Source organism: Nothoprocta perdicaria, unplaced genomic scaffold, assembly GCF_003342845.1.
Source record: "Nothoprocta perdicaria isolate Ctin4 unplaced genomic scaffold, notPer1 scaffold_19, whole genome shotgun sequence".
NCBI lineage: Eukaryota > Metazoa > Chordata > Aves > Tinamiformes > Tinamidae > Nothoprocta > Nothoprocta perdicaria.
In genome coordinates this window covers 169844-184344 of record NW_020455093.1, presented here as the reverse complement: position 1 = coordinate 184344, position 14501 = coordinate 169844, and positions in this window count along the sequence as shown.

The following is a 14501-nucleotide window of genomic DNA, read 5'->3' as shown; positions in this document are numbered from 1 at the left end:
TTGAATTTGGCCAGTGACAGGACAAGGGGTAATGGGTGTAAGTTGCAACACAGGAAGTTCCATCTCCATATGAGGAAGAACTTCTTCATTGTGAGGGTGAGCCCTGGAAGAGGCTGCCCAGGGAGGTTGTGGAGTCTCCTTCTCCGGAGATCTTCCAAACCCGCTTGGTTGCCACCCTGTGCCACGTGTTCTGGGTGTCCCTGCTGGAGCATGGGGTTGGACTAGGTGATCTCTAGAGGTCCCTTCCAACCTTAACCATTCTGTGATTCTGTGTGGTTCAGGAGATCTGAACATGGAAGGAAGAGTCTGTGCCAAAGCAATAGAGACATTTTGCATTGGAAACAAACACTCTGCATATTTCCTTCAAATTATAGACAAAAGGCTCCATCTTTGTTCTGCTTACTTCTTTCATTCTTACTCTCGGGCTGTGCTGTATAGCATTAAACAAACAAACAAACAAAATTAAGTTTTGCATTCCAGATTTCTTTGTCCTGCCTTTTGCAAAGGCAAAGAAGGAAAAAAGTAGAAAAGATTATGAATACATACTTAGGTCTGAAAATATTCTGATTTASTTCAGACATTTTTGGTCATTTCAACCTAGAAAATGAATACCTAAATTAAAAAAAAAAATAGAGTATTTTACAAATACAAGGTTTAAAAATCTTTTGATTTACTTAAAAACCTTTTTAACAAGGATAGTTTTTATTGGAAAACTCCAGATCAGCCTCCTTTGAAACATTTTCTTAATCAATATATGAAATTATAATTCCTTTATGAGCTTTTGAGCTTTATGAGCTACCCATGAAAGCCTGCTACCTCTTTTTATGTTAATCTATTTACATTTTCAGAATAAGTGCCCTTTACAGGGAAATGTTGCTGTGTTGCTGATTCTATTTTACAGTAYAATATACTTTTCCAGATCTGTATAAGCAGTAATAAGTTTAATTTGTTAGCAGGGTCATTTCATAGAGAATTGTAGCTAGTTTCCAGCAGTAGTGAAAAGGTTAACCTTCTAGTAAATTAGATGGATAACAAGGGAAGCCGATTAGCAAAAGAGGAGCTCAGGCGCTGACCTTACAATGCCGCTTTATCTTTTACATTCATCTGTCAGGCTCAGTCCAACACTGCAACATAAAGCCAAAGCTATTGTACAAGTATTGTATTCCCAGAGGAACAGTGTATTGCTTGTATATGCTTGGTTGCTTTTTTGCTGTGAGCTTCTAAATCATATAAGCAAGTTTATTCATACGTTTACCCCCTATTTAACATGCTTATTGAATGGCCAGGAATCTTCTTATATCATRGAAGTATTAAGATGTAGTTGACACAGAAAGAGATGAAAATCTCAGCTTCTCAATCTTTTAAGAAATGCTCAAACATATTGACTGTTAATAGAAAACAAGGACTATCAATGTTATACACAATCTGTTAATAAAAAAGTCATGCTCTGATTAGGTCTTTTCTTTCCTTCATTTCTTCCTTATATACAGTCTTGAAAGATGTCAGTATAGACAGATGCGTTTGCATACTACCATTTTGGGATGGAAAAACATTTTTTTTAATAATAGAAGTGTTTAATGTCGAAGCTTTTATTATTTTATTTCTTCAGAAAACTAGAAGTTTGCTTTGGTGGAAAGAACAAAACGACTGTTGATGCATGCTTCCTGCACCATTCAGTTATAACCTGTACTTATTTTCCCCTTCTCAAAAGATATTGAAGAAAATTGTTATATTTATGATCTGAACCTCTCCTCATCTCTATTTATTAGATCTTCCACAATTTTATCAACTAGTAGTTAGATCCAGTGGGAAGCTATCAATGTTTCCTTGACATAATATTATCTGAACACAGACTCTACAGTTGATATCCTGCACGGCTAGTAGTCTCTACTTAGAAGAAAACAGAAATCAAAAAAGAGCAGAAAATAAATAAAGGAATGCATAAAGGAATGCCTTGAAAAGCAAACAACAAACCAAACAAAAAACTTAAACCTTGAAGTTTGCTTGTAGTTTATGTTCTGTTTCCATGGTAGATATCCTGATTCTTTACTGCTTCTAGTTCCATATCCAATAGTAAAAATCAGAGAGTTTTATGAAAAAATAAAAAATCCAGATGTTTTAAATACTAAAAAAATTGCAACATTCTTTGTTTGTTGTCATTATCCTTCTCTTCCCTCACATCTTTTGTTTTGTGTTCTGCATGTATAACTACATTATAGGTTTGTTCTGTAGAATGTAAAAGAGTGTTTTATACGCAGGGATGTAATAGAATCCTATTGGGATCTTTCTGCAATGCTATAATATTAATGAACAGTAGTAATAATCCTGATAAATACAGTAAGGCTTTGCTGGCATGAGTAGTGTTTACCCAGTATGTCAGACTCATTAATGAATGAGCAGAAGTTTTTTAATATATAATCTCAGCTATGCCCCTAAGTAGTGCATAAGTGCCCATACAGTGGTGCCTGCACTGAAGTTCTAAAGTATGAAATTGCATATGAAAATGAATGAGATAAAAGTTCTTCTTTGGAGAATTATGTCAATATTTAAGTTTCTCTGAAGTAACTACCATGTTGTCTTCCTACTGTATCTGGGCAACACTGTAATGGCATGATTTCAATTTTACTATATTTGCCAAGTATATGTTTGGTCCAGATCCTACATGTGGTGTTCCCAGTGTGCATTTGACATAGTCCATGAAGGCATGGGCAAGGAACCAATGCTATCTGGGTACAAAGATCAATATTGAGGTTTTTTTTTTTTTTTTTTTTTTTTTTTTTTTTTTTTTTTTTACAATGTGCCCTCATTGCTTGTGTGTTTGAATAATCAGATGTTTGAGTGATCCTTTCATCTCTTCCAGGGGGTTTGCAGGGACCCTCTGAACCAGGATGACAGGATTTGGAACCTGAGAGTTGGTGCTCTTTGTTTGTTATGGCCTATCATCAGTCAAATCCAGTGTGTAGGTTAATAAGGCTTAAACTTTAAAGGAACGGTGAGCACCTGATTGACAAGTCTGTGAATAAAAGTGCGGTGGGAAGTTTTGTGTTTGTGAAGTTAGCATTCACAGGGATGCAACTGAAGTTTGAAATGAATTGCCATCAGCGATAGCAACACAGGAAATATCATTAGATGGTTTAATATCACTTGCTGGACAACATTTTACAATTCTAAATAAAATTCTGAAATAACTCAATTTTGGATGGTGATTTGTCTTTGTTTAACATTGGACAACATAGATTTTTTTAGAGAGATGCAAATCAATAACAGAAATCCAAAAACCAAAAAGGATGGCATATAACAGTACTGAAAATCATATAAAAAGGGTAGCAACTTAGACATTTAAAACCACATCTTCTGTGTACAGTGCTTCAGTTTTTCCTAAACATGTATTTCAGATATTCTTTATTTTTCAAACAATGTGCAATGAGTGCATTCTATGCTTGACAAATTATACTACGATAGGATTTTCGAAAGAGCCTATGGGAGTGCAGCGCTCGAATCATAGTAATTTTCAATAGGATACATATCCTTCTGATTTCCACTACTGTTTTGAAAATTACAGTCTTAATTGTCTTTTCCTTCACGCTTCATTCTAGAGCTAGCTAAAATTTTTGAGTTAAGCTGATTGCCATTACAAAATACAGTTCCATCAAAATCAAAACATTTGACAGGAATCTGGCAATACTGGCATTAAAAAAAAAAAAAGATTATAAAAAAGTATTCAATTTTCTTGTTCTATTTTCACTGTATCACATATCATAATATGTCAATCTGATTTTTTTTTAAAGCTTTGATTTTGATCTGGCAGTGTTAGTATAACATAGGTAAAAAATACTGTATACTTTAAAAGACAAACATTTAATGATTAATATTTAGCAGTGTAGCAGTATAGATTCAAAGTTATTGAAGTGACACTTTTCAATAGTTTTGATTGCTTTTTCTGAATTTTTACTCTGCAAAGACTTGATCTTTTTTTTGATTAATTTCCCATTGACTGAATTATTCTGCACATAACCAAGTAAAAATTCAAACATTTCTAAAAAAAATTCAATGTTCTGCATTCACTTTTTTGTCTTTGTAAAATTTCCTATTTGTTGGCTATTTTCTATTTGTTTACTATTTTTCTGGTTGGCTATTTTCTAGAAAAATGGCTGTCAGAACCAAAAGCAGTAGAATGTGTCGTTTTAACAATATTTAAAGTCAGATGGGTTTCTCAAATTCAAAATGGATTTTGACAAAAGTAGAAAGAAATATCTACTGTATTTGTATAAAAGACCAAGTTCAATTTGCAAACAATAAGAACTTGTTCTGATCCCAAATTSTTTCCTCAGGTTACTCCTCAGATAGCATATATACATAACAAGAAGACAAATGGAGACCTATTTCTGAAGTTATTAATAAGTGCAGTGTTTTCTCCATTCTTATTAAATATCACTGAGCTCAAAAAAAGCGAAGGAGTAGCTGAATTAAAACAAGAAGCAGAGCATTGCAGCTGTCATGGACAGCGTCTTCTTACACAAATGTTTTCCTTTGGTAGAGATAGGAAAGGAAGAAGAAGAAGAGAAGAGCAGGACGTTTTCTGCTGTTAATATGATTGAAGAATCCAACAATTTCAATATCCCCATCTCTATTTGGTTTCAACTTATATTACAGGGATGGAACTGAGACTGAGTTATTGCATTTTAGCTTTCTGTAAAGGGCAATTTCATTAATGATCTGGGTCATGCTCATTCTGTTTGTAACTATTTCTAAACAGGAAAGATTTAGCAGAAATACAGCAACATTGATCTTAAATTTCAGTCATCTCCTCAYGGTTTAGGTTCAGTGGAAGGTACAAAGGCCATCCAATCCAGAATATCCCAAGGCTGGGATGCAGCATTTTTATGTAATGTATGAGGTACAAATTCAAACTTCATAAGAGGATGGAGTCGGTTTCTAACTAATATGTTTTATGCAAAGCATTAAGGAAGCATTGTTGAGAAGTATGATGGTACTGGTCTCTGATAGGACTTTGTGCTCTTTCCTGGTGCTTGGAATTAGTCATTTGAACCAGAGAATGGTTTGGCATCAGTTCATCTGACTTTCTCCTGACTTTCCCAGTATAGTGTTTCCAAGGATATGAAGCCTGTGGTTTTAGTAGAGATCAGCCATTGCAATGGATCTATTAACTTTTGTATTTGAAAGAGAGAGTTATTTAACTTCTCTTGTGATTGTCTTCAGTTGCAAAGCCCAGCTAGTGCTACTCTCTTGAATCACAAAACTGTTATGCAAACAAACAATCAAACAAACCAAAAAACAAACTATTTCAGGAATCTAGCTACTAGAGAGTGACAGGAGTTCAGACATAGCCTTSCTTCTTGAGTATGATACTAGCTGCCTCCAGCTCTGTCCTTCCTCAAGGATTTTTGCGTGTTTTTCCATGAGTACCTTATTTTCTCCATTGCAAGCAAGGCTTTGCCATGCACAAGTGCAGGTAGTCTGAATTACCCTGCCTATGAGTATTAGGTACTTATTTTTGCATATCACACAGAATTATTCATCAACCTGAATATTAGCCAAAAATTGTGCTTGGTCACCTGCCACACAAGCTTTTGAACTGTGCTTGAACCACCTGCAATGCATCTGGGTTGAGATTCACAGATTATTTCTTCCGCATTCTCTCATGTCAACAGAGATTTTGAATAAATCAGTCAAGATAGCACTGGTAGAAACAATGCAAAAATAACTTCTACTTTTTCATATTCAGGAAATTAATACTTTATTACACTCATTTCTACCCATAACATCTATAAATGGAGAGACAGCCCTCAGGGTTGTGAGGTACTTAAAATCAATTATGTTTGAGTTTCTTTGAATCTACAGGATTAGTCTGGGGCATTCCTCTCACCCTAAATTGGCATGGGCTGCGTTATCTGCCCAAATGCTGGCACTTGTGCTCTAGAGTCAGGGCCTTTGATTCACAAATCTTTGGCTTTGAGACAAGCATCCCCATTACCTCTTGCACTGGGGATCTGGCACAACCCTTGTTGGTACTTCCATGAGGACATACAATGTTCCAAACATCCCTCACTGTGCAGACAATTCCTGAGAGGGGCAGGTTTTCCAAACACATTGTTTCAAATAAATGAATCACTCATTCGTGAAAAATAAAAAAAAAAAAGAGCACAAATACCATCAAAGCAAATTCAGAGGTTTGCCGCCCACATCACTGACATCATGCTGCCAGCTAGAGAGCACTGAATAGGGCTCCTTACAGAGTCCATCAATGCCACTCTTTAAATGGCAATTGCCTGAAGGCGCTGCTGATTTGTGATATGAGGTACTTCTTCCTTAGTGAGGAGAAAGGCAACAGAAGATGGGATTTCAGCACAAGTCCCTTCAAATTGCAACAAAACACACAGTTGCTTGGCTTGCCAGGACTTCTCTTTTTCAAAGGTCTTTGCTCCATTATTGGAAGGCAATTAATTTGTCCTGGGATTAAAGTTTTTTTTTTTTAAAAAAAGGAAAGATTTGTCTGATCATCAGAAAGAACTTACTTTATTAAAATGAAGATTAGTTGAATACAAACTTTCTTTATTAAAATGAAGATTAGTTGAATATGAGCAGCAGTGAAGGCTTCTTATCATTTATTGACCAATTAAAGCAGCCGAAGCAAGCTCAGTCAAAGTTAATCCCAGAACTGGTACACTGGGTCGTGTGATACATAGACACACTGAGCTGCCTGGACCCAAGCCAGCTCACATCTGATAGACTATTTCCACATCAGACAGTGCTGTGCCCAGGCTAATAAGGCCTGCTGAGAAAATGCAGTGACAGGTCACTACGGCACAGTGCTGTGTTACACATTCAGTCTGGACTTAATGGCATGAACTTCCACCAGCTGTGGGACTTCTACACCAGGTCCTTTTTATTATGTAGACAAATCTTCAGCAATGCTATACAGTAATGCTGCCTTTCACCATCCTGCATCTGTTAACTCTTCTGTCCCATAGCGTTGCCTCTCCGTGACTTTGGTTGTGATACAAACCTGTAATTCTGTCATGTCTGCCTCTCAGATAAACCACTCTGATTTTTTTCTTAATGACCTCTCCTCCTGGAAAGTCCTTCCTGCATTTACCATAAGAAGCTTTTGCTCCAAATGCCAGGTCTGCTGTGTAAGACTCATGCAACTTCAGCCAGCTAAGGTGACACCCTAATAAGCAATCCAAGATAGTGGGATTAAAATAAAAGAATAAAAAAAAAAATAAAACAAGGAAGGTTGACAAGTTGTAACCTTTAGATTCGGTGCAGTGTCACTTGTCTTTCCCTTTGCTGAAGTCTCTATTGCCTCTGATTACATGTGCACCTTGGCTCCTCTGAATTTTTGAAGAAGGCTGCACTTACTGCAGGGTGCCATGCACAACACAATGGACTGCTGACCTATCTAGGGATTTGGGGCACTACAGCAGTGCAAATAATTTAAAAATAGAAATTGAGACTGTCCAGAATGATCTTTCAGTGACCCGAAGTGAACGGATAAAATGATCAATGCTGTCTTTCCCTTCTCTAATGTCTCCCAGACAGTCCAAATTTATAATCAGCGTAGGAAAATGTCTGCATATCATAACCATATGGCACTGAGAGTACACATTATTGTACAGTAGCACTGCACTAATTTAAGGACTGTCACCACTTCCATTATGGGTCTGTATTTCCAGCAATAAGAAACTCTCACACAAGCACTTATCCCAAGCTGAAAATGATCTCTGCTGATATAGGTCTTAGATCTATAGATATTTTAAACAATATTTTATTTAAATAGCTGGGCCACTTTGTTGTTACATACCAAAGAAAGATTTTGCTTTTTTCCCCCTCTTATTGTTGAACGTTTATTTTAATATAATAAAAATCTATGTTTTTGAAATGTTTAGGTATATTCCATCTGCTGTGGGACACTTTGCTGACTGAAAGCAGCCATTATGTGCCTGGTGACTTTAAAAGATACTACTRTGTGTATAAGTATTATGCGTATGTGTGTATGTATGCATGCATGCACACATACACTCTCTATATGTGGTATCTTATCACATTATATTTTTACATACATAGTATGTGTAAATATATATAGAGTGTGTGTGTGTATATATCTTTTTTTACTTTGGAAAAAGCCCCTTTTCTTGGCATACCAGAATGAAACCATATTTATTTCTGTGGGAACAAACTTTTCCTGGAATTACTCTATTTAAGGCAAGTCAGGCCACATGATCATAATGGACCTTTCTTTCCTTACCCTGTCATTTGAAAGAAAATGCTATTCAGTCTCCTCTAGGATCAAATGTTGCATCCTTTCTTGCACATCTAAATCCTCTGTCAGCAGAACTGGTGTTTCCACCTGGAAAAAGCTTTCGAGTATGGGGGATATAAACTGCAGTGGATACTCTAAGGTCCTAAGATCTGAGACAGACCATATGCAGAGTGCAAAGGTGAAAAACGGCATCTCCTCTTACTGTTTCTGATAATCCCACTATTGCAGATATGTCTGTAATGGGAATATCTCACCTTCTGCATACACACATGTTCAATGCTGTGAGTTTACTCACTCCTACCAAGGATAAATATGAGTTAACAGAGAGACTTTATGGAAAAATTGCTCTTTGAAGTTCTGAAGACCAAAGTCTTCTTTTGTCTCCAGCAGAGCAGAAGCTGCAACAGCTGAACATAAAGTAGTTGCACAGATGCCTCCCAGGAAAACATCTGGCACCTTAGCAGGAGAAAGTTGTTCAGCCTTATACCTATCCTTATGTCAAGACTACAATTGCAGATTTTTATCACAGCTAGGTCTACTACAGCTGTAGCTAGTAGAGTGGGCTTTGAGTCTGGATCATCCTAGAGGAACTTTCTGTTTCTGTCTGTGTGAGACTGGACAAGCTTACACTTCAACTGAATATAAAAAGAGAGAAGAACAGCCATGTAACATGAGACCAAAAGTCCTTCTAGCCCTGATCACCCCACTGACCCTGTGAAGATGTGTTTGTTGTTTGAGAGTGCATCATGTCTGGCCAGGAAAGCAGAGCAGTAATGCTCACACTCTGGTTTCCCTCAGGCTGTGTGCATGATCTGCTGAGTGCATGCTTGGGAGGGCACCTTTCCCCCACGCCTACCACTCTGGAGTAGCTGGCAGCATAAATCCAGGAGCTGGAAAGGTTGGGAAGAAAATACACATTACTTCTATAAGACCTATAACTTGCCATCTGCAGTGTCAAAGAGCTCCTGGGCTGTGTTCTGATAGTGACTACATGATGCTAAGTCACAGTAAGGGCCACAAGCCAAAGGGCATGGAAGAGGCTGCTTCTGAGGAAGCATTGGCTCTTTTTCCTGCTCTATCCAAAAAAGAGTTTGAGCAGTGAGCCTAGAAAAAAATAAGAAAGGGGCAAGTCTATCTGATCACCCCCTTATTATTCTACTGGTCTCCATCTACTTTCAGTTTCATAATTTCATGAACTTGGTATGATTTCTAGGTTAGTGACTAGTAATTCTCAGTGTATTTCTATTATATGAACTTGTACACTCTGTCCTTAAATCTATATATGGTTTTAACATTCAAATTCATCCCCTTATCATAGAATACATCATGTTTTCTTAGTAGTCAGTGTAGTGGATGCTGGCTTTTGCTTTATTTTGCCTCTGCATTGCAAGCAACAGCAATAATAATGACATTAATTAGTAACAACTTTCCATCATCCCTGAGATGATTTGTTGTGATGATCAGGGTCATTTTCATGTCACTCAAAAGTTTATCCCCATGAGGCAGCTGCTGGATTCTTAGTGACCTTCTTTGCCTCACAAAAAAATGCATCAAATTGGAGTCTCTTTCTCATTAAAGAACACAAGGGAATTGTCCACATGACCTCAACTTTATGAAGAAATACCCACAGGCAATGAACAGGCAAGAAATACCCACACCAGCAAGTAATGTAGATCATTAGGAGTAAATCGGTATGAGAAAAACATTTGGTGCTGAGGACTTGCATCCAGACCCCACAGGAGAGTGCGGGAAGGATATTACTGCATGGTTCTATCTGATCCTGTAGTCTGATGCTCCTTTGCAGATGGAATGCAGTAGGTGAACTCCTGGAGGACATTTATTGCCACCTAAGAGGGGTCCAGTAGCTGTTCTCCAAGAGTAATCCAAAGTTCAAGACAAGGAAGAGTAAGTGGGGATGATGATGTTTCAAAAGCTGACCTCAAATGTATTAATTTACTAATGTAGACACATCCATGAAGACCAGGAGGACCAGTGTGGCTGAGGCAAAGAGATGGTCCAACTAGGCAGAAGGGCTTCACACTACTTTACCTGAGCTTTATCACTGTCATACAGCCCTGTTATCTCTGCACAGCACTGCTTTCTGCTTGCACATATACACAAAATGACAGCAGCTTTGTTGTATTTCTCTTCAGCTTTTAAAGATGATGATTACACCTCCTCAGCTGGCAAAAACTGGTATAATTTCATCAAAGGTAATGGTATCTACCTGTGGCTGAATATCTGTCCTGTTCATAAGTGACAAAAGGGAAAGACTGAAGATTTCCAGTAAAAAAGATGTGAAAGGCTAGAAAAACAGAAATTTTATCAAGAAAACACACAAGCACTTTGGACGATGGGTCTTTTTGTGTGTATTTCTGAATAACCGAATGAAACAGAAGAGTTAAGAAGCAGGGCAGTTAAACACAATCTGGAACAAAGAACTACAAATTTCCTTAAATTTTCATTGAAATGCTCGTTTTACATCATCATAACTATGGAATATCTATATATCAGGAACTGAATTCTAGGCCTCTTTTTACGTCTACTGAACACCTCCCTGCCGTGAAGGTCTGAAGGTTTAATCTCTCCTTCTGTTTTGCCTTAAAGGAGTGAATCAAACAGCATAAGTTATCAAAGACCCAAACCTGACCTCCTGCGACTATATTACAATGTAGCACCACCTTCTGGCTATTGAGAAACTCTTAGTAGCTAACTACCTTTTTCCTTTTTAATGGACATCTCTTCCTTAAATCCTTTGTTGCAATTTAAAATGAAAGTATGATGATTAGTTTTCAGGGTTGCTGCTGTTAGAGCTATAGAAGTTTTTAATAGCAGTTGCTATTCAGAAAAATGGAACAGATTTTTAACATGCAGTAGTTGGAACTGTGCATCTCTTCTTTTACTGAAGGAGCAATGTGTATGTTCATTTTTTATGATACGTAATCACATGCTGGTCCTGGCAAACGTGCCACAAGGGCCCACATATGTAAGCAGTGGCAGCAGAAAGTGCATAATTCATGAGGGAAACATCAGGATCAGAGGAAATAGCATAAATAGCTGATTGACTTGACACATCTTATATAGTTTCCAAGATTTATTTCCTTTTAAAGATGTGGGTTGCTTTAAAAAAAAGCACTGTGGGTTGCTTTAAAAAAAAGCACACTGCCAAGTTATAAGGTTCTCTAGGTCACTTACTTGTTTCTCTGAAAGCAATGGCATTCTTGTGTTTTCATTCTGATTTAATTAGAATGGCTTTTTTACAGTATGTGGTCTTTGTTCTTTCAGGTCTCTACTCCTCCACAGTTTTATTCAACTCTATTGTAGATTCCTTCTGAATCAGAAAAGGCAGTCGAAACAACTTCATCTCACAAGGAAATCCTATAAATACTGTAATTGCTGTGGAGTTTAATCTGGTTTCTTAACCTTTGATTCAGTTTGGATAGGTCTCACAGCACAAAAGAAACAAACCAGCTATTTTAGCTAAGGCTTCATTTGGCACAAATCTGGACAAAGCTTAATGATGAAAGAAATGTTAAGATTGAGAGACATTAGACATCCAAATTTCAGCTGGAGAAAAAAAATATAGAGAGAGATTATAAAAGCAATTTTATTCACATCCAATCTCAAAGAACATTTTGTAGAAATATCTCAAGTAACAACCTTCTCAGGGTATTTCTACTGGAAATAATGTGAGAAAGAACATTCTCACATTACTTCCAGTCAAAATGCCATAAAAACACGCAGTCAATATCAAGGATTCTCATAGCATTTTAAGAGGAAAGACCTCAAGGAAACATTTTCTCATGACATTTCCTCTGAAAGAGGGTGGAGCTGGAGGGTGCTGTCCTGCTCCACTCCCACCCGTATGGGAATGTCTCAGGGGTGAGCTTTCCACTGAGAGCTGCCCAGAGGACAGAAAGAGGCAGAAAATCTTATGGGGTTCCTTCAGCAGTGAAAACAGTTTTAAGGGAGGAAAGACTCTCCTATACGAAAGAAAGCAAGGAAGGTCACAGATAATTCATAGCTCAGAGAAATCCAAGAATAAAATGATTTATAAATGACTATTTTCAGTATAATTCTCCCTATTAAAGCATATATGTGAGATGGCAAAAAATATCGAAGGAGGAAGGAATTGTGCTATTTTCAAATGATTTAATCTGCAGGCTCTTCCCCCTCTCTCTCTCTATCTCTTTTTTTTTTTTTTTTTTTTTTTTTCTTGAGAATTTTGTACGTGGAATCAACTTCTCTGCACAAAGCCGTACTAACAGACTGAAAGAAATGAAGCCTCAGCTTTTCCAGAGAAGAGCAGATGCCCCTGTGAGGCAAAAGGATACTCAAGTGAACCTGCCTGCTTTGCTCTTCTGGATAGAACATCAAATCCTTGGTTCCCTTTCAGAAACTCCAGGGGTGTTATAAAGTCAGTAATTCTCATTTCCCATGCCATTGAGAGATATTTATGAAAGCAGCACTAACGAAAACAATTCTGATTCTCTTCTCCCATCCAAGTATTCTAGTTATTAGCTAGAAGTGATCTCAAGAAAGAATGCTTTCTTTCAGCTTGATCTTTTTGAATTCTTCAGTTTTCTTCTGAGATTTACCTGCTAGACACCCAAGAGGAAAAATTAAAAAAAAAAAAAAGTTTGGTTCTCCTTAGAAAAAATACGTGTGTTGGGAGTGGGGCCAGACCCCATTCATATGAGAAGCAGAGTAATATCAGCAACTGAAAATCAGGACATTCACATATAGCTCCTTCCCAGGATGAAATGCTATGGTTCTATTTCTATATATCTTGCCAAACGGAAAGGCTTAATATTATACCTGGTAGACTAAAAAAACATTCCAGTGGAATGTAATCCTTTCTGAAACATTTGCATGAAGATAAGGCTTTTTATGAGGGTTAACTGCAACAATTTGCTTTCGGCTATCTTGCCATCAATCAAAAAGTTTTCACTTTACAGCTTCTCTCAGCTCCCCAAATCTGTGGCCTTATTGGCATAGCTATTCCTTCTGGGTCTAGAGCCTTATTCTGTCTCCTACAGCAAAATACTTTTGTTTGTTTCTGTTACTGTTTCTGTTTCTGCTCTATTTTCATTCCTCCTGTCCTACAGATTTTTCCTATGTCTAGCACTGTAAGTTGACTCTTTTATAGACCACACTAGAGAAGTAAAAATAAGACACTGCCTTGTTAATTTTCTCTGTAGCTATGTCGTACATCATATTTCCAGACTCAGTGCCTCAAAGATTCTATTTTTAATTCAAATCTTTCCATAATTCTCATATTTTGCCTGCATTTATCTTCCTCTTTCCTATTTCACTTTTTTTTCATCTACTGGCTCTCTCCTGTGTTTGAAGGCAGGAGAGGCAATGTCTGTTGCCTGGACATGCCATGTGGAGGTGCGAATACTCAGTACTTAGCAAGTTCAAACCCCTTTTGGATAGGAAAAGGATGGATTGAGCTGRGTAAAGATTCAGTGTCAGATATTAGGTAGCAGTGTAGGAGAAGTGCTAATTAGTTTCTGCAAGTTTTAAGTCAATTGGAAAATACTCTTTYATCTCATTTTTTCCCTAATATAATAAAATAGTAGATACTTCAATTTCTATATCCTCAGTCTAAAATCAGGCACTGATATATCCGTTAGAGGAAAGTAAGGAACTGCCCTAGCTAACAAGGTTTTAGAAAAGTTGTATCCTCATGCCTAAGACCAGTTAAAGATCAGCTGAAATAAAAGAAGGAAAAACAACTGTATGAACTATGTTTCTGAATAAGAAGTGCTTTAAGAACCTGAGATGGAAAATGAATCAGAGAATCACAGAATGGTTGAGACTGGAAGGGACCTCTAGAGATCATCTAGTCCAATCTCCCTACTCCAGCAGGGACACCTACAGCACAGGACACACGATTACAACCAGGCAGGTTTTGAGTATCTCCAGAAAATGAGACTCCACAACCTCTCTGACAGATCAGAGCTCTGTCGCTCTTACAGTGAAGAAGTTCTTCCTCACATGCAGATGGAACTTCCTGTGTTTCCAGGGAGCCCAGAACTGCACACAGTACTCCAGGTGCGGCCTCACCARAGCTGAGTAGAGGGGCAGGATCACCTCCCTTGACCTGCTGGCAACACTCCTCCTGATGCAGGCCAGGATCCCATTGGCCTTCTTGGCCACGAGGGCACACTGCTGACTCATGGCTAACTCATTGTCAACCAGGAYTCTCTGC